Here is a 22544-nt window from a genome sequence, read left to right on the forward strand (position 1 = left end):
CATTAAATATGTTTTTTTAGGTTTCCAAAAGAAACAAACCCCCGAATATGTTACCGTCCTTAACTCTTAATTATAAGTTTTTTTTTATGTTGGTAGTAAGTTAATAAAATTACAAAATCTTTACAAATCTGTCTTTTTCTTCATAAACCTATCTTACAAAAAAATACCCAAACATTTAAAGATATTTTGCCAGTTTTTCGGATAAAAAGTTTTTGTAAAAGTTGGCAACATTGACGCAAGGATTCGCCATCTCGTTCGGGTATACGCCGACATCGTCTCTATAGTTCATTCTCCCTCTACGCTTGATACTTTATCATTATCTGTGGCTTGCATTATGGTTTAGGCAGCTGGGTTGGACAGTGATTGAATTTATATTTCTAATTAGTTTTAGTCCGTATATACATAGTAGTCTTTGGTTTTAGTGTAAGTGATTGTTAGAGCGTTTTGTGTAGTGTTTTGTTTTTTAATTTCTCCTCTACTTAAAAAGAAGAAGTTTACACATAGGTAAGTAGATTAAAAGTTCCTTCTGATTTTCTTACATCAAAAGAAGTAAAGTTGCTCATTTTATCTCATAAATCTTAAGATTTAACCGATTCAATATCCGTGGTACAAGTATTCTAAAGTTAATCAACTTTGAGTATGAGTTTAAGTGAAAAATATGGTAAAGACATGTAGCTAACCTCGACACAAAGTGTTTATTTTATTTATATTATTAACTTTTTATATAATAAGAAAGTAACTAGGTTGGTACCTAAATATCTAATATTCATATATAATATTCCAATATTATTGAAATGCCTGTATATTCATATATACAGGCATTTAAAAAGTAAAGAAAAGTCTTATATTTTTTTTCTGGATTACTTTTAAATAAAAAATTATCTTATCAGTACAAACACAAGAACACTCACACAGAATTTATTTATGGCAACCAGCCTCATTATATATTTAAAATTAAATAATGTAACTTGTGTATTAATAAGACACTGACGTCTACTCAGGGAAACCATTCTCTGTAAATGGTATGTTTAAATACCACCATCATTAAGAACTTTGAGGTTCAAGGGTAAGACAATGTTGACAATGTTGTGTGTTAATGTTTATGTTAGGACTTGATACAGATAAGTTTTTCATTTAAATATTTACATTCAAAATAATAATAGAATGAGTTAGATGAGAAGATAATTTGAAGATAATCTGACTGTCATGAACACAATATGCATATTAGAATTCTGCTCGATTAAATATTCAAAGGATGTCTCTTAAGAGAATCAAGAGCATCCTTACGATATTAACCAAGCCATGTAACAGCAGTTATTTAAACATGCCAAGGAGAATAGCATAAAATGCTGATTATGCTTTCTTTGCAAAATGCTAAGTCGCACTTAAATATTTATATTTAACTAACAGCTAGCTGCGGCTGTTTGGTAAAAAAATTGAAATCAATCCATAGATTACCTTTTTTTAATAGTGGGGAAATCTTCCAAAGATACCCACGGCCCCCGGGGAAGGAGCCGTGGGTTATGTCGGATTCTTACCGACTAAAACCCCACTGTGTTCCGTCGAGCCGCTTTAATGAGGGGGCCGCGGGTATTTGTTAGAATTCTTCCGCAACCATCCATAGATTACCTACCCATACAAAATTTAATTTCATACCTCTATAAAATATAAGTTATAGTTATTTTATAGATAGATAGATAGACATAATAATTCTAGCAGCAACCACAGATTACATAATAATAATAATAAATAATTTATTATTGTTAACTATATATCACAAAATATAAAGAGCATGGGACATTTTAGTATGAAGCCTGGTATACCTACCAATTTGCGATAAAAAAAAAAGTCATTTTGGCGGCAAGAGATGAAACATGTGCCAATCGATAGTACATCAAAATACAAATAGGAAATACTCTTTGGTAAAATGTCGTAATTGATACGGTTTCGGAATAAATAAGAGTTTAAAAAAAAAATTTTTTTTTAGTTTTTTGAATTATTTGTTACTTCTTACACTTAAACGTTAAGACAAAGCATATACAACTTCTAATTTGTAATAAAAGGGTTTCAAAATGTTGTATTACTATCAAAACGAAAGTAATAAACCAACTTTGGGCTAGGGATACGCACGTGCGGTGCGTCACTTATCGACAACCGTTATCGATATGGTTAGTTACGATGAAGATCAGTTTAGTTTCAGTTTCGGATGCAAATAAATTATTGAGTATTGAGTATTGGAGTAAATAAGTTTTTTTTTACTTAACCTTTAAGTGTAAGAAGTAACAAATAATTCAAAAACTGAAAAAAATAAATTTTTTTAACCCTTATTTATTCCGAAACCGTATCAATTACGACATTTTACCAAAGAGTATTTCCTATTTGTATTTTGATGTACTATCGATTGGCACATGTTTCATCTCTTGCCGCCAAAATGAAGTTTTTTCAAAATTTCCAACTTTAGGTATACCAGTTAGGTTCCTTGCTTTTTATCATGCCTATGGAGCATTTAACCCATTGAGCCTCAAGCGGCCCGATCGGTCCACGACACAATAGATTTTCTATTGTGTCTGTGATTCCGGTGATGTCAGTATCCATATACCTATATTATATATGTAAATTGTATATGTACCTAGTGTGGTAAACTGAAAACTTTTCAAAACTGTTTTTATCATATACCTAGGTAAGCATTCAGATTCATCTTCATTTTGGAGTCTTATTAAACAGGTTTCAACAAAACAAAAAAGTATTTCATATCTTCTAAGCAAAGTTGTTGTTAAAATTGACAAAAAATAATCAGGAGTAAAAATAAATTCGACACTCTTTGTACATAACAGAGAAAACAACGATTTCGTAATTGGTGATCTTTTACCTACCTATCGTAATTACTAATTACCATATTTTTAATCGGCTTCTCACCTAAAAAAAATTCACTGAATTTGTAAACAAAAAAAGACGTGAGGCACTCGGGGACTGCCGCGGTAAAGCTATTGCGTGCTATGCCTTCAAGCCACACCTCCGAGCCCGTCGGAGTGGGGAGCGTGAGGTTTTTTTCGTTACGGAATTTCTCGATTCGGTCCCCGCGCTCAAGGCCCGCGATAGAAGCTATGCAATAGCTTAAAAAATCGATTAAACTTTCATCCCATATCGATCGATACCAAACGGTTTCAATATCATAGTAAACAACAGAAGTCAGAACCTCACCTTCATATTCACTTACCACCATAAAACTTATGATCCAATACATTAGCATAATAACAGTTTGACTATAAAAGGCTTAATTACAACCATTATTGTAATGAAAACCGATCCCATCCGTCTGATTCTCGTCTCACTTGAGAATGAATTGACCTACTTTTGACTCATTTGCGTTTAGAACTAAGAACATTCATTGAAAAGTCCTTTAAACTTGTTAATTAATATCTGTTTGTTTTATATTTAGATTCGAAGATTTCAGAAATGTATTGAATTTTACGCTTAGTTTTATTTGTAATGAATAGGTAGGTAAATAATTAAAACGTCTCTGATAGATTTTTTATTTAGAAGTAATGATAGTAGAAAGTATCTGTTTCAATTGGAAAATATTGAAAAGAGATTAAATATAATGATAGAGTATTTAATGCATCTGTGAAAGAAGCGAGTCTAAATAGTGGCAGGCATTTATTACCGAGCGATTAATTAAAGCCGAGCGGAAAGTAGAAAAACGTTAGAAAATAATAGATACTTTCAAGTAAAAATAATGTAATAATAGTTAGTGTATTTAGTTTCCGTTGATAAAATCTACATTGCGTGTGATATTTTTCCCAAGTTCTTGGTATGTTCCGTTTAGGTTATCTACAATGACCTATTATACTAGTAGACGCGGCATACGCCAACATCATTGCACTAAAAACAGCGTAATTAATACATACCTACTTACTAACGCATTATCACCAATACAGTTGTTCTCTCTTTCACTCTCACGCACGAGACATAATACATGTCTCACTCATGTACTTCGTAATAACAACTGCCGATTAAAATACAAAAAGAACGTCCAGCCACGACGCTGAATGGTGCGTGACTAAGTGAAACTCGGGCACTTACCTGAGTTTTTTCTTGCCAAAATAGAGAGCGGGTAACGTATCTAGCTCTTTTATATATCATAGGTTATCTATCAGTTAATATAGTTTTAACTGAAAAGTGTTAAAAAAACTATCAGGGACGTATAAGGAAGCGGTGAAATGACAAGAAAATACAAGGGTTTTAACCAAAACCTTTTTTTTTTTTTATAGTGGAGAATGCATTTAGGCATACCCAGGGCACTCGGGGAAAGAGCCCTGGGTTATGTCGGACTCACCCTGCTGAGTGCAGGGACCTACCTACTACACTCCACTGTGTTCCGCCGTGCCGCTTTATAGACGGGGCCGCGGGTATTCGGTAGAACCGCGTCCGCGGACCCGTCAGCGGCAGCCTATCTCCAGGCCCAACGCGAATGTGGCGGGAGGCCACCAGGTCTACCTTCCTGGGGGGGCGGCGTGAGTGGAACACTTCTCACGCCGCCTCTCCGCACCGGATGATGGATTATATCCCCGTTCCACCTTAACCAAAACCTAACTCTATAGAAAACTATCCTAAATCGTTATCTTATCGGTAGAAAATTAAATTCGGTACATCTTTTTATCTAATTTATAAAGAAATTAGTGTGTTATTAGGTACCTGCCGCTGCCTTACGAATAAGGTGTGCGAAATTACATACTCATAAGTAGATAGGTCATGTCTTGAATGAATATTATAAAATCTGAGTCATACGATGACTTGAAAGCATTTAAGGCTTGATTGTAATTATTCATCATACAATGCAAATAACCGATATGCTTGTTTCGTCAAGACTGTAACTGGGAATATACATATAAAACATAATTCTCCATTAATAATTTACTCTGAAGTAGATAAGGAATTACAGAATTTTTAACTTCTGAGACTATTCATAAGACAGAAACGTCTCTATTATCGTATTGTTTATTTATAGTTATTTAGCACAGTAAAATAACAGGGGTGCTTCCCAAACCGTAACAAGCCAGGTTATTAAACGTACACTGTACATACATTTACTTAGTGACTAGGTATATAAAGATTTTACAAAAGTTTTTTCCGTAAACGTACGTCAGCGTCTGGTATCTATCGGAATTCTGAGTAATTTCTGTTACGTTCATACAAAAATGCTATATATATTAAAGGAAATGACTGCAAAACACATCCTCAAATATGTTCACGGTAATCTCCGGTTTATGATTTAGTTTGAAAAATTATTTAATTTATTGAGGAGCCTTATCCAAGAGGGTAAGTGGTTATAAGCTACGTATATTTAAATGATGCAACTAGTGATATATTTTGATAAAAGGCATGACGAATGATTTTGAAATCCTCTTCCATAATGTGTGTATACGTTTACTATACAAGAAAAACCCTATATTTCGGTAATATATTTAAATTTAACGAAGATAAAAGCCATTTTTAAAAAAATATTTATCAACTGTGCCAGAACAGCTCGGAGGTGTCATGGCGTAAGCGTGACGTCACTCTTTAGTAAATACGTAATTATTTGTATGCATTGCGAAGAAAATTTAAAAAATATTGATTTAATATGTATTATAGAAACTAATTTCAAAGTTTATAAGTGGTGTGCAGTATTGCATTGCGAATCCACATTAAAATAATGCTCAAAAATGTGTTAGTTAGTAATTATTTTAAGCGAGAAAATAATAAGAAATGATTGTATAAAGTTGGCGCGGAGAACCCCGAAACACGTATTCGTGAATTCGAAATTATATTTCTGTTCTGAGTCGATAAAGCATACGTGAAACAACAGAAAATAAATAAAAAATGCGTATTCTCAACATATTCATAACAACAAAATACATCTGACGTGAGTTGTTTACTTAAGCGTGACGTCACGTGTGTTTTAGTCAAAATGGCCAACTGCAGAATTTCAATGTTTTATTTTATTGATAATCTCATTAATCTTAGTGTTTTTAAGATTTTTAAGTCACTATATTGAATTTATTTATTATACATTTTCCCTTAAAAACACTAATACGATCATTTATGGATACTGTCGTCATGCCTATTGTACAAATTACTCGCCAACCAAAGTATTTATTCATAAAGTTCCATAATGACTAATTTTCATTTGTATCTGTGCGCGCATGGCGCCAAAGATTAATTTATCTGCTATTTATGCAATAGTCGCATAAATTAAACGTTAACATGGTCTGAATGACTAATCATAGGTAATTTATAAAGGCTGATACCTAGTATGCTTAGATTATGTTTTAGCTATAAAGGTTCTCAATTCACACTCTGGTGTCTTTACTGTTTTATACAATGACTTTTACATATCAGATTGTCTTGAGTAAATTCGTATTCTTTTCAATTCTATTCCGGCTTGTTTTTCGTGAAAAACTAATCAAAATTCATCCATCGGAGTAATATTTTTTTCGTTAAAGGTTCGAATAAACAAACATTCAAAGATAGATCGGTGAAAAACATCACACAGAATTAGCGGTGGAAATTCAAAACGATAGTCATTCACGTCAATTATGTGCGTCCAACCTCCATCCGATGTGATGTCATCGATCAAAGGAAATAGACCGTTAACTGTAGATGGCTTTGCTTCCGAAACTTTTATAAAACTATTTGTATTTGTGAACGTTTCTCACACGGAAATCCTCTTCAGTTCAATAATTGCACGCACGTTTGGTACGTGTACAAAATGTTAATTTGAAAATATTTCTGAATTGATTAATGGAATGGTGTGATATCTTTCTATTATGTTGTAGTTCACTTTTATAGGTATCACGCTATGAAGGTAATTTAAACGTATATTCCAACGTTTAAACTTTAATTACAATTGTATTTTTATACTTTTTAGTTATGTAGTCTATTTGTTATTTCTGATTTCATAACAATAAAAAATGTTATTTTCGTGCAATTGGAAAAAATGAAATAAACTTTTAAGTTTCGACGTGTACGTGCCATAAACAATATGCAAAACCTATCTAAACCTATATACTTATACATCGAAAAAAATAACATAACAAATATTTTTTTGCGCTCACAAATACTACATTTAAAAGCGGCCTGTTAGCCTAGCTCTGAAAATTCGAGTATAGAATACTACAGACTTACAGAGTACAGATACAGTCCATAAAACATCAATTGGTATCTGTTCTATTTTAAAAACTATTTGTGCTTCGTTAATTGCTTTAAGCAAGCATTTGGCAGATCATTGGTCATTGACACCATTGTTTATATCAAACAATACACCACTTTATTGGCCGTTCCTCTCGAAGTGGTTGTAGGTTATAAAGTGATTAATTCAGCCTAGAAATGTGGCCGACGATCCATTTAGAATTAGGGTCAAAACAGCCACCCGCGATTGCATCAGACATTTTACAATTGCTATCAGGACTGGATAATTTATGTTTACCACAATGACCAGCTGGGCTATACGCTCGATAAAAATGACACCATCTGCCTGTGACTAATTATTTCTAATTGTACAACAAGGCTTTAAAAGCTTTGAATAGTTTTACGTGAGTTTTAACCGATTCCCCGCATTGCATGGCTAAAAGTAAGCTATTATGTGAAATAAATACAATTTATTACGGAGTGTTTAAAAAATGGCCATTCTATGATCAAAATAGAAATTTAAATATAATTCCAACCTCGCTATGAATATGATAGATCTTAAATCGATATTTATTTTACGACTTGGAATAACACAGTTCAACGGCGGTTAAAATAGATCGTCTAATATTATGGATATTAAATATCTGTAATCCCTAGTGATCGTCTCTTGCTTTACCATAAAATATTCATTATCGGGAATAACTGTCATAACAGTTACCGTCTAATGTTTTCTCACATTATCTTAAGTGCATTGAACCATAGTGGTTGACATGCATATGCGACTATCAAAGCATGTTGGGTTATCATTCGTCACTACACGAGTTAAAAATTTACCACCGAGTACATGATTCGGCATCTTCCAAGGCATTTATCAATATTTAACTTTCAGTCGACAGTATGAACGAGATTTGTTTTGATTTAATTACAAAGGGTTACTTCTAAATAGCTTCGTTCGTTCGTTCGTTTCAGCCGTGGGACGTTTTCAGTTTCTATTTCTAAATAGCTTGTATCTTTGTAAATATGTAATAAATTTGTTGTGAGTTGTGACATATCAGCAGCAAATTAAACCTTTTCACCATCGCTCAACTTAAATAGTACTCAAGAATTCCCATTCTCAAGATGCAGTTAAAAAGCCAATATGCCTTTTATATAATTCAACTTCATAACGTGTAAGTCTCATCGTCCGTAGGTACTATATCATTGTCGAGCAGTTTTACGAACAAATCAAGCCTGATTGCATGTCAGTAAACCCTTAGGTGTAGTTACTCTCCTACGCGCCTCCCACTCGAACCAGATTTCCGCAGATTAAAACCGCTCTGTTTTAACTGGATACTTTGTTGATCTTGTAATACCACTTTCCGGTGGGACAATTTGATTAATTGATTATAGGTATGTAATACAGTTGAGTTTTAGAGAATTGAATTTTGGGCAAAGTAGTGAATAATAATCTATTGACATCATAAATTCATAATCACTCGTCAAACACCACCATCAATACCGTTACTTGCCTTAGAGCTTACAATAATGTTAAAGACATATTTTTATAGCCCAGACCCAGAAGTGATTTGACATGAAGATAGTTTAAGAACCTGATAAAAATTAAAACTAATTATTAATCATGTGTCTAATGTCAAAAATGTAATCCTCCTTCAGTTTATTTTAGCCCGCTCTCAACGTCTGGCATTTTAATCATCGTCACTAATTAATAAGATTTAAAAAACTTGACAACATAAACCATTACCACCCTCTGTCGTGACATACAAATGAATTAGTTAAGCTCCTGCATGTTTAGGAGGTGGTCATAAATTTGTCAACAGAAGTAATGTTACACTTAAAACTGTGCTTAAAACGTATAGTAATTTGTCAAAAGACATTGTAGACATTTTGAATTCCAATGCTATTATTCATGTCGTTTCAGATGTGGGAACTTTTTAACTTTTTAAAACGTATTTGCCATATTTTTGACATGCAGGAAAGGAACAGCTCCTTTGAGATTGCTTTATTTTGGTTGGACTTTTAAGTTCTAAACAAATTAAAAAAGACAATAGTATAGTTCTGAACAAATAAGGTAGCACTTTGCAATTATTTTAAGACAGAATAGATAGTATCGGCTTTACTAAGAAAGTAAAGGAATATCTTACAAATTTTTATCAAATAACGCGTAACATAAGTTTTAAGGTTTCACCTAGACAATTGTACCCTTTTATCCTCTAAAGAATTGTATTTCAAACCCCTTCCTAAGCTGCTTAGAAAGTCAAGCTGGTCTGTTATTTTAACGCCTTAGCATAAAAAGACGTTAATATAAAATTACGCTGAACATATGCTAAACATGTTTATATGACAAGGTGGAAATAATTTTATCTAAGTAAATATATTGCTTAAAACCGAGATTGAAAATAGTTTTCTATTGATTTTCATAATATCAAAGATTGAGAGCATTGGAAATGGAAAAAAGTTATTGGTGCATGTTAACGTAAACCGGATCGCAATTATGATTCATATTGTACTTTTTCCGATATTTCAGAAATATCTCTCGACCCCCAAAGAAATGGATTAATCAGGTCAAATTCTCTCGACCTGTTAATAATTTTAGTTCAATGTTCTAACATTTATTATTTATTTATTTTTTTTATTTGAAAGTAGTAAGTACCTTGGATCATAATAATCTCTGTTAAATAATTATGAATTCATTTTCTGTATATACTTTATACAGAAAATGTCACTATAAAGCGTTTTAATAATCTAGCCGACACGGGGCACCTATATTTCTACTATGTATTTCTGATTTAAATGTCTCTATTTATAATTTAAAATTAATATTATGAATAGTTATGTCACGAGGTACTAATAAAACAAAAATATCACCAAAACTGGAGATCCAATTCAATATTATTTTAAACGAGTAACTGCTTATCCTACGTACAATAAATTAAACCATAACCTACCTAACATAAGATACATTTTGCAATACACTTCGCACTTATCTTGGAACATACAAACAATGTGTGCTTGTGAGGATTGTTTGAGTACGGTATCATAGGAACAGCAAGGCAGGAAGCGATTACATCACTGCACAGCCATCCTATACGTATAATAGTTTTACCTAGATACGTAGTTCTGTTACCATATTCAGTACGTAATAATTTTTAAAACGTCGCATAGAATATGAATATGAAAATGTTAACGGTGATTGCATATTAAAGTGTTTATTATAATGTATAGGCGTATGCCTTATAGGCAGATATATATAAAATGTTCTATCTGTATTCCTAAATATCGATGAATGTACTAGTAACTGGATAATAGGTATACCCTATAACTAATATTTTTTCTCACAAGTTTGTTTATTTTTTGAGCATACAATTTAATGTGGCAATAACCATTAAATTCCCGCTTAAGGCTCTTCGATAGAGCATGTTGTAAATTAGTTATAAAATAATAGAAGACTCAAGCTGTAGATAGACCACACACGCAGTGTTGTGGGTCACTGCCAAATGATAGCAAAAAGATACGATGAACATGATAAAAAACGTAAACAAATGTATTTAGTTGCGGACGCCAGTTTGGCATTGATACAGCGAGCCTTTGATAAGACACGTATTAGCTCAAGTTTTTATAAATTCGAAATGAATGCATCTCTTGTTTAAGATGTTAAAATATATTCTGACGTATTTTTTTTTTTTCAATGTAATACAATGAACTAGCTTTCCGCCCGCGGCTTTACCCGCGTTTTCAAAGAAAAGCCGCATAGTTCCCGTTCCCGTTCCGGGATAAAACCTATCCTATGTGTTAATCCAAGTTACCCTCTATATGTATGCTTAATTTCATTGTAATCGGTTCAGTAGTTTTTACGTGAAAGAGTAACAAACACACACATTCACATTCTCACAAACTTTCGCATTTATAATATTATTGTAGGACTAGATTTCCGCCCGCGGCTTCGTCGCGTTTGCAAAGGAAAACCCGCATAGTTCCCGTTCCCGTGGGATTTCCGGGATAAAAACTATCCTATGTGTTAATCCAAGTTACCCTCTATATGTGTGCTAAATTTCATTGTAATCGGTTCAGTAGTTTTTACGTGAAAGAGTAACAAACATCCATACATTCATACATCCATACATCCATACTTACAAACTTTCGCCTTTATAATATATATTAAGATTAAGATATTAAGATTAAATAAAACTCATTCGATACTCTCACACGCTACAAACAATGGCTACAAAATAATTGTTTAATTTTTGCAAAACCAATGCTTCTACAGCTAATAGTAGCATCTGTAATTACGAACTAAACTGATAAAGGTGAATTTCGTTATCGCGTAAGTGTATGGATTATGGGTTCGCGTGTTCAACAGGATCGGTGAGAACGTAGCCTTAATTACTGGCTTACGTTTAGCGATAAGCCAACCTAAAGACTACATTAATCGTACACGTTATAATATTATAGAAAGCAATATTCAGGATCTAACCAATAGAGGTATTAATTTTGAAATTTATGCTATGTTTAAACAATTCAATTCAAAATTTACGTAGGTAATCGTCGATTTATAGTCAAATCTAGGAAGAATACAAAAGTGTTATAATAACTTTTGTTCTGTTCCTCAGATTGGTCCTTGTCGCAAATTATATCTGCAAATTAATTGTATGTTGGGTTTATAGTGGCAAAAATAAGAAACATAAATGCCAAGGGCACTCGCGATGGCTGCAACCCGCTGAATCATTTATAATGATAACTCCAATGAACACTGGGTTCGTACCTCTCATTCCATGCAAAAATGCTGAGGGAATATACTCCTAAAAAGCTTTTGTGCGTAGTTTCTTTGAATTCCCACTTCAGGTCACCTCCGGGAGATGGGTGACCTTTTTCACAATGGCCAATTTCATTTCAACACATGTGCTTTGAAATCCCGACGTGTGTGGGGTCTTAAAGAATTTAATAAGATTTGAATACGGGGCGCACGTAACGAAGTCTTTTCAACCCTTTCCCCTATGATAATAATAACATTGGGTTTAAATATTTAGCCAAATGTTTGCACCGACATTTTATTACCTCGATAACCTCGTTTGGAAATCATTCGGCGCCGAGTTCACCCCATACAATTTTATTCATACTAGTCAGTGCTTCTGAATTATATTATAATATTATGGGAACTAGGCACTGTTAACGAATTCATAAAAAAATAAGTAATTATGTTTAATAAAAAAAAAATTAATACCACGTTTATTGTTTCAGGTCAATTACAATAAGTAGAGAAACCATTTTTACACGGTAAGTAATTAAGTTACTTAAGTTATTACTTGCATAAAAATAATACTGCAATCGTCGTAAATGTCGCTCCTAAGTGTAGTTTCAATTTAATTTACGCTGCAAGTTTTATTTATTGGTTTGTAAAGTTCTAGAGATAATGCTGTTGCAAAAAATAATCTAATTGTAAATTTTCTTGTAGAAAAGTATGTCTGGGAGGGTAATAAGACGCATTTTTTGTCTTTTCGCAAATTTTAATTACACTAGTATTTCAAACAGTAAAATATTTTTAGGAGCACAAATTTAATTCAGCTGAATAAACAGAATAACGAATTATTTAAAACAACAGAGCAAAAATTTAATTTAGGGCAAAAGGAGAGTGCTCAGCATCACAAACTCAGCACTGAATTCTTTAATGTTTTACGTAACTTACTAAATTACTTCCCTAGTGTTCAGTTAAATGTAGCACAGCTTTTACTCGTTTCATAAAAGATACGGCCCGGTTTCTTTACATCTGCTTTTTGCTTCACTATCTTTTATTCATCTCGTCTTCGTAATGAACTTTATATTAAGTTTTCCACAACTTATTCTTTATGTCACTCAACTAAAATACGGATAATTTTACGCTGAAATCCGTTGAAAGTTTACAAGTTTAGGGGTTAAAGTTGAGCCTTCAGTTGTTCTTTATCGCGGTCTAACTTCGAGATTACCCTCGTTCGCGTGTCTAATGGACGGCGAAAAACGTGTCTGCGATGTCCCTTTTAATCAGCAATTTAATGGAGTCGAGCGGCTTTGTGCTGTGAGTACAAATAAGTTGGTAAAGCAATTACAATTGACGTGATTGAAGACTTATAAATTTTTATTGCGGCACGGAATGCTAGATGAAACGACTAAATGGATTAATTAATCAGTGTTTGTGCATGATCCGATCGAATGTGTTTGTAAAACTGAATGAAGCAAAATAGTGGACTAGTTCGCCACCAGTTTTTAGCATGCAATCGCGTTTTTGATAATATGTACATAATTATTATGTTCAAATAGTTATAACTTACAGAAACGAGATGTTAATAAACGTGTCAATGCTCATCGCTCAGTTCATTATCAAGGTATAAGTTTTAATCACGCAATTATATAATACAGCTTACCGCCCGCGGCTTCGCCCGCTTTGTCTAAAACCTAATAAATTATATACTAAAACCTTCCTCTTGAATCAATCTATCTATATTAAAAAAACCGCATCAAAATCCGTTGCGAAGTTTTAAAGATTAAAAGCATACAAAGGGACATAAGGACAGAAAAGCGACTTTGTTTTATACTATGTAGTGATAAAGCAATGACTCGTAATAATTATTGTAATACAGTAAATAAATAATCCATGTATTTTGTAATCTATTTAAAAGAGTTGTATTATATTCGTGATGAGGTTAAAAGATCAAAATGCGGTCAAGTAACTTGTAAAATATACGAATGAATAAATTTTTTATCAAAATACATCAACAATGTACTTCTTAGCTAATTTGACATTCATAGTGCTCGAACATTTGTTTATCTTTACATCAGCATCCGCTGATACGATAAGAAATGTTACATTCGCATTATAAATAACTAAAACATCCGGTCAAATGTAAATATGTACAGGCAAAGTTTAAAAGCCGGTCTTGGCAAGAAAAGTTTTACTATAACCTTATCACTCGATGTCTGAACAGCCATAAAACTTATTAAACTTCGTAAGACACAAGGAATAAATAATGACTTTGTGTTCTTTTATTCCAATTTTCACGGCTATAAAATATTCCCTACCGACGTTCATGGTCGAAAGAGTCATTGAAATGTTTAATATTTTGATTTCTCTATACAGTGGCATAATATAAATGAGTATACTGTCACGCTATGTATATTAATTATTATTTGCAACTTAGTTGTAGAGTCAAGGAAAGTAATCCGCTAGGAATAACAGCTTTGTTACACGAGGTCAAATTAACAATTGTTGGATCGTGTGCTTCAGAAATTACATTGAATATACCCAAGGGTTTAAGAACTCACAAGGTTACGGTATATAAAAGGAAAGACGAGTATATCGTTGAGGGCAAATACATGAGTCTAGATCGGAAAGCCGAGCCATGATCGTATTTGCGCAAACCAAATACAATCCTTACATTAAAGTGAGTGCTGTCGAGATGATGTATAAAGACGGGATAGCAAAAGCATTATAATGCTGGAGTAATAGGAAAAGATAAAATACGGAAAGGTATTTAAAAGAAATATAAGCGGATATAAAAAGATACCTACAAAGAACTAAGAAATATTATTATCAAACCATCGAGTATCAAACCAGGATAAAGATTATTTTAACTGTAAACATCTAAACTTACGTAATACGTGTTATATACGCATTGATATGTTCCTACTTGTATAACACAGAGAGGCTATTAAAACAAATTCCAAGTATAGTTTTCTCTAATCTAGTTTTAATTGCACATGTATGAACGAATATTGCATTCCACCAAATTAATTGTCTGATAACCGCTTTCGATTGTTTCTCGCCTAGAAGTAACAAAATGTTTGGACACTCGCCAAAGATAAGACTTGTGACCTAGAGGTAGATAAACAGTGTCTGTGGCTGCGAGTGATAAGACAGATTTGTCACATTATATCACTTATGTCCGCATCAATTTCTTAGATTTAGATCATTTATAATAATTACGCACGGGCGTTATTCAAAACATGAAGATATTAAAGAATAGATCATGTGTATGATTTAAATGAACTTTACACCGTAAATTAAATGCTGTCACTTATTTCTTTATTACACTGTATACGTCTTTAACCCGACCCCCTAGATGCTGTCAACTATCCTTACTGTACCATCACAGAAATATTTAATAATATTTTGCATGTACACAAAAGCTCCGACTTACACACAAGAGTAGGAGATAGACACGATTATGGCACAAGGAACAGGAATAGAATTGAAATGCCATTTTTCCGATTAGCTAAAGTTAAAAATTCATTTATGGGTCAAGGTATACGCTTTTACAATAGAATTCCTCACAATATTAAAGAGTTTAGTAGTTCTAAATTTAAAACATATATAAAAAATGTATTAGTTCAGAGAGCGTACTACAATATTCAGGAATATATGGACGATAAAAACCCATGGAGGGTTGTCGCGTAAAAACCACAAGACAGTTCATTGGCATATTATGATATATTATGTAGTTAGATATAAGTTTCATATATTGTAATATTTACATGATTTTAAAAGAGCAACTATGGAGTTTCTTGCCGATTCTTCTCCATAGATCACTGCTTTCCGAATCGGTGGTAAATGTTAAAATAATTATGTAATGACGATTCGAAAGTGCTACTAAATAGTAGTCTAATTGAATAAATGAATGTTTGAGTTTGAGTTTGAGTTTGAGTTTATCATGGTAAAGACAGTCAGTCAAGTTATTTTAAATTGAAAATTCCTTCCTCTTAAGAAACTTCGCTCACTGCACTCGCTTCCTGATGTTTTTACGCGGCTTGAACAATTAAACACTAAACTGGCTCTTGAAGATAAAAAAAGATTTATGTTCCGACTCACGAAGTTAATTGCTATCTCACTTTTTCCTATCTGTTAACGTCCAATTAGAGAAGGATAGATTCATATTAGTATAGTTTAAAAAATGTTAGGTCCTTAGAAGCAAGTTTTCTAAGAACTTCCATTTTAGACGCTACCGGCTTTACTAACATGTCTGTGGCTAAATATGGCATCCAGTTCTTCGATTCAGTTATGTGGTATTAAATATTTTAAGCACCTTGTTTAAAACTGCATGCAGATAGATCCAAAAATATAAATTCTTATTCTTTATCTACCTATAACATTTACTCATATGTTTGAATACATATCATATTTTTTTAATGTTTATGAAATGTTACTTAAAAATTCAATTCATTCCATGCCCCATTTCGTGACGTGACCTTGGCAATATAACTTTGATACTTCCAACACTACCGTCATATTTTTGTCATTCTGAAACATTTTCAAACAATAGTTTCAACAATACTTACTCAATGGGTCGCACCACAATGCTCGACGAAGTTTACAAATAGAGAAAATCAAGGATTGTTTTGCCTCCACAGAGCTTTAGGTCGCCTGAGTCATCGGCTATTTTGAGATCTTTGATGTGTAAACGATGATTTATATTTTATACAAACCATGTGCAAATGAATTTTCATTGATATACGAATAATGTACACAATCTTTCTTTAATACATATTTCATGTTTGCTCGATAAATTGGCACGTGCAGGCATTTGACTAATGATGGATGTTCTATGAAATCCTCCAAACTTCGATACTGCTAAACTACACGCTAAAGTAAATTCATGTTCGATGATGGATATTTCGCTAATGATAGTAATTATAGACCTCCCGAAGAAACAAGCCCTTGATACATCGTTCCGTACCCACTTGAACTAATTACCGTCGACCAGACCTAAATAGTTAGCCCGCTTTATTTCTACAGTGGAAGTTCTACAGTTCTCTTCGCTGGAACTCCAGTGAATGCTTTTGAGCGTGTGTTGTACATCCTGCTCATTCAAATTATGCGTGTAACATCCATGTGTTTTACGGTGTGACATATTTGTACTATTAAGTCTACTTCATATACTGTGTAAACTGTAAACATGTAAACTGCATCAGGAATATATATCAGCGAAACAGCGACCAATGACCACATTACCATAAGTGTATTATAATATATCGTGCAAAGCAATAAAGAATCATTAAAATATCAATTGTGACAAATAAATTGGAACACTGCAATAAAAAAATGCCAAGTAATAATTACTTGTAAATGTATAATGTATCTAGGAAGCACAATTAGGGCGTCAACATATTAGCATCGTTGTGACAATTCAGTGCATCGCCGTTTAGAAATTAGAACCAATTAAAAGGCGGGTATCTATGAACGTATATCGTTTAATCAATGCGATCGCAAGTGAGCTGAGGTCAATGACACTAGATACGTAAGTATTCTAGCTCCAGTTAATGAATACGTTAGCTTTGAACTAATTAGGTAGCGTTTTGACGATCATGTCTAAGTTATGTAAGATCAAATAATCTTATACAAATTTTATGTTAATTAATACAGTATCAAATGTTGATTTTTATTCTACTAAACTTGAATTTTTATGAGTTTTCTTTATTCAATTTCTTCTTTCTTTTATTGTTCAATATTCAATTGCGTGAAAATAATAGCTTTATAATTTATTTAATAAGGTTATTGGTGTTTTACGAATATAAATTTGAACTTAATTTACGAATACGATATTTATAGCATATTATCTATTCTCTCTATTATAAAATCGATGGTTGAAACAATTATGAAAATAAAACACGTTCACAACTCATTCCATTAAATCCAACAATGAAATATTAAAGCAACTCTATTGGCTTAAATTAATGTGTATGAAACTCATGGCAGTGTTTACATGAGCTATTCAAATATCTGGGTCGCGATGATTGGTGCAACGCCTGAATTGCCACCAACAATGGTTAAGCTCAGTCATCAGTGGGCCTTTGTCTTATCCATTACTGGCTAATCCTGACTTTGATGGATTCCTGGACGAATTCGTTGTTCTATTCAGCATTATTGTGTAGTAATTGTGATGTTAGTATGCGAAACCTGGATATACAAGATAGGCCTAAAAAGGGTGAAAATGTTACCTTTACTGTCTTGTTTTACGAAAAGAAATGTATATTTCACATAAATACGTAATCTATAAAAAGTGAAACGTAAGAAACAGCGTACAGATGGACAGGAAACCCAAAAAAGAAATAAAATCCATTAACAAGCGTGATTTATGCGCGGCTTAATCGCAGTTCAGCCGAGCTGAAACGCAATATTAGCGTATAACCGGGCGTTATCGTTCAGACCTACACGATTCGGAATAACGCAAAACAGCGCCTACTAATATCACTAATCCGGCAGTCAGCTTGAAAAATGTCCCGCCATTCGTTTGCATACAATAACCGGTTGTGAATAGCATGGGCGGAACGTGCCTCGCTCGAGCCACGCTTAGGGTATTACACACATTTTACTTAAAGCTCACGTGACCATTTCCCACACAGCATATGCAGGTCCACGTATATTTAGGTGAGGCAGGAAACGTTTTCTCAACTGTTTTAATTTCGTCGCGTCGCTACGTCCTGTTTTTTGCCGAGAAGCCGTGGAAGGAGCAACGCGAGCGACCCAGTACGCTTGCATTATTACAGATTCATATCTGCAACATTTGCAAACGTGTCACGTTAGCATAAAAGAACCGACTACTAAAAGCACGCAACAATATTTTACATTTGAACATTTACAAGTATTTTCTGACTGCCCTTGTACAATCCTATTTCGGATTTCCTGTCGTAGAAATTTACTTAAAATATTTGCTCGATCTTGAGCTCATTTGCAGAGAAATACCTCTGCGTAAATGCACAGAAAAACGGAGTAGTACATGTTTGTAAAGCTGATGTCTCGAGAGCCCGGGAATCCGCATTCATGAGCACCTCGCTAAACCATTCGCGTACGACGAATCTAGTTTCCTTAAATGCAAAGAAAGGTCGCCGCCCTGATAAGGACGTACGTAATTCGCATGCACAATCTTAACTTCCCTGTTAAATATGCGATTTTGTAACCGTTGTGCTATTTTGCGTAGAACAAACGAAGTCAGATTACTTTTTGTTGTTACGTAGATTACAATGAACGTAAGGAATAATAGTATATTCAAAGTTGGACAATGCGGCGACCGCTATTCTGCGGCTGCAGCATATGGACGTTTCTCGTGTTTCGTTGTCGCTCGCAAACCAGCCGGCGTTCGGGAAACCAATAAAACAATTGTGTATTTTGTTTGCGTCTCTCTTCATGCAGCCTTCCCTTATGTGTAAGAATTTAAAAATAACAACAGCTGGTTAGTTCATAAATAATGCGTTTTAATTTGTTTAAATTTCTTTGTATTTCTAATTTGTAAAATGTTTTAAGTGAAACAAAATATGATTTTTTGCACGCCTCATAAGCGAAGCGTTGAGGTGGGTACTACTGTCACTTCGCGCAAAACATCTGATTTTTCAAACTTAAAATGTCTTTATGTATCATACATTTCACTTGTAAGATAATACATACACAAACATATTAAGAAAAAACACTATTTTAACATTCATGATATTTTTGATGTCATTTTTGTTATTTAAACTAGTTAAAAAACAGTTTAAAAAAGTTCTGTCTTGGACGTCCGTGTGTCTGTATGTGCGGAGGATTTTCTTGTTAACATGATAGCGACCGAAATACTTTACTAATCGAGTCTTTTTTTTTTCTCTTACGCTTGAGTATGCTCAGGAATAGAACCCTTTCATTTTTCAGGGTCTGATTCGATGTGGTTTAATTGTTATTAAATAAACAAAAAAAAAATATCGACTGTTCTCCATAATTTTAGTATATATATATTATATTCTTTATTTTATTTTATTTTTTTTTATATTTATAGTGTACTCAAAATTCACCATTATAAACTCGATTCTTTATACTATAAGCCAAGGTTTAAAAAAATAAGTTGGTAGTCAGTCCCTTAAACCTGCGCAGTTTCACATCTAGGTGGGGCCACAAGAAAAATAGCTCAATTATTACGGTAGGTACCGCTTTCTTTACTTTTCCAACTGTTTTATTTTATTTCTTTTTTATATTTATAGTGTACTCTTTATAAATAATCAATTTTATTGTAAAGGATGAGATGTTTAGTTCAGTTATTTCGGAATGATTTATGTGCTGCGCTCTATTTTTTATTTATTTTTAGCGCAGTAGCCACGCGTCTTCTTTTAGCTTCGGTTTCCCATCTAGAACTAGACGGGGTTTTTTTCTAGCAAAACATGCAATTTACAAAATAGGCACTGACTTCATCACGGATGGAAGAGCCCAAAGATGAAACTAAATTTGAATTCTACATTATACAGAACAAGCTTTTTCTATAAATTTGAATTTAATATGTAGCTTGTCGTCGTTTGACGAAGACTCATGCAACTACAAATAATTTTAAAGCACATACCTACAGAGAAGTTGCAACTGACAAATAGCAAGGAACGTAAACTGTTGCCAAACTGAAAGTTTACTTACGAAATTGGTACGCAACGTAACATCGCTTAAAGCGCAGCTCAATTTGGCACAACTTGCACCGCATATGGCCCCAAGTTTAATGGATAGGGTGGTGTAATTTTCAAAAACACATCGCAATTCGTAATGAAATCAATTCACTTCCACTAATACATAAGCGACCGGCAGACGACAAGACAGTGATGGATTGACGCCATATAAACAGTAGATAAGATTGGCTTATAGCTGTTGAGCACATTCTATTTGCTAATGTTAATTTTAAAAGCATTGTCATAGTGTGTCAGGGTGAACGTTAGGTCGTACTTATTGCTGTAGAACACCTCAAGATAATATTTCAATATATTATATGTCATTATAATAATTAAAATTGGTGAGATAATAATAAATATAACACTTAATAAAATTAATATTTTTAAGGTATTCAACACCATCCCTTGTATTATGTTCCCACTGCAGGCCTCCTATGAGGGTTCAGGCCCTTTTTATCATTTAGATCTCACAAAACATTTTGATGACGCATTCGTAAATGATTGAAAATGTATTTTAATGTAAGGTCTCCCTCCTAAATTGAGCTTAAATTACTTCCTTCTTTAATTGCTCCGTAAATTGGCGAAAGAGTTTCGATTTCAACATCTAAATTCTACGAATTGTACCCGTCGTCCCGAATGTTCAAAAGAATTGTCTCCTAAAAGCTTATTCAGAAATGGAAGAAAGAATGTAAACGTTACATTGTTAAGAGAAAATGGCCGGCTTGATGGTTATCACCTATTTATTGTGTTAAAATGGGTCAGCGGTCGGCGACCTGCGATTCCGTAATGAAGCGCTGTGGGACCTGTTAGTTCTAAGGTGAGGTTTAATCTATGTGACAAATTACAGTGCTGAACTTTTTACTAGAACTCAGTTTTAGTAAGTTCTACTTCTACGAATAAAAGACGCCGTGACAATTATTTATGATGTCCATAACATATATTTAAGTTTCCGTTCATGAAATGGGTCGTATACAAATACATATATATTAATATTTACTTTATGAGCTTATAGCGTGCGTTTTTATATATATTCTTCGATGCTTATTGCTTTGATTTTAAGAAATCTTACACAATTTAGGTTACGGTAGATCGCGGAATCTATTTCACGGATTCTTATAACTGTACGAATATTTTATGCCTTGGATTTATGTTATTCTAATCAAAAAGCCCACTGTCTTGTCCTGCAATTTAACATGAAGGTGATGAATCACAGTCTCTTTCATGTTTCAAAACACGCGATCAAACGTCCAAACACGTTACTTGTGTCAATTAAACTGCAGTTTTTTATAAAACATGGCCCATCTAGCGAGAAATAGGACAAGCTCCGTATAAATCTGGTAGACATGTGTGAACTTGGTATATTGATGGTTGACATATTAATGAGATTTCAGAAGGGATTGCTAGTTGAGCGCGACGAGTGATGCAAACCAGGAGCACGAACTTAAGCTATTTCTGGCAGAAGCCGTTGACCTGTTACTATACGCATCGCCTGAGATGATTCACTGATACTCGGATATACAACTGACGGATCAGATAAGCATTATTTTTATGGGTTACAGTAAGAGACTATTAATATTAATAACACTCATAACTTAATAATATGGGGAATCAAATAAAATAATTTTCGTTACACAAGTGTTTATGACTGACTAGCAAATTACTTTTTTTTAATTAATAGTACCTACCTATAGTATCTACACTTCAATTAAATCTTTATTTTTGATATTTCCTGCTTTATAATATCTACAAAATAATATGTGTGTTATGAGGTTGCCATTCAACTAAAATGTTTTTGGAATAACAGGAACAGAACAATACATTTGGAACATACATTCAGTACACATAGGCATACAATTTAACTTCAGTTATTAAAAAAATGGTACCTACGCTATTTTTGTCAGGATTATAATTAGGATGGCTATTCATAAGCCATGTTTGTGTTAGAACATTGTTAATCTTAT

General features: G+C 33.3%; 1 protein-coding gene across 1 annotated transcript in view; it reads left to right on the forward strand.

Moving 5' to 3' along the window:
• Positions 1–412: 412 nt before the first annotated feature.
• Positions 413–22544, forward strand: part of LOC123698850 (dystroglycan 1) — a 70067-nt gene continuing 47935 nt past the window's right edge. The window contains exons 1-2 of the mRNA XM_045645635.1: positions 413–504; positions 12406–12441. The gene's annotated coding sequence lies outside the window, so the exon portion shown is untranslated. The remainder of the gene's footprint in view (positions 505–12405; positions 12442–22544) is intronic.

Source organism: Colias croceus, chromosome 17 (genome assembly GCF_905220415.1).
Source record: "Colias croceus chromosome 17, ilColCroc2.1".
In the NCBI taxonomy this organism is placed as follows: domain Eukaryota; kingdom Metazoa; phylum Arthropoda; class Insecta; order Lepidoptera; family Pieridae; genus Colias; species Colias croceus.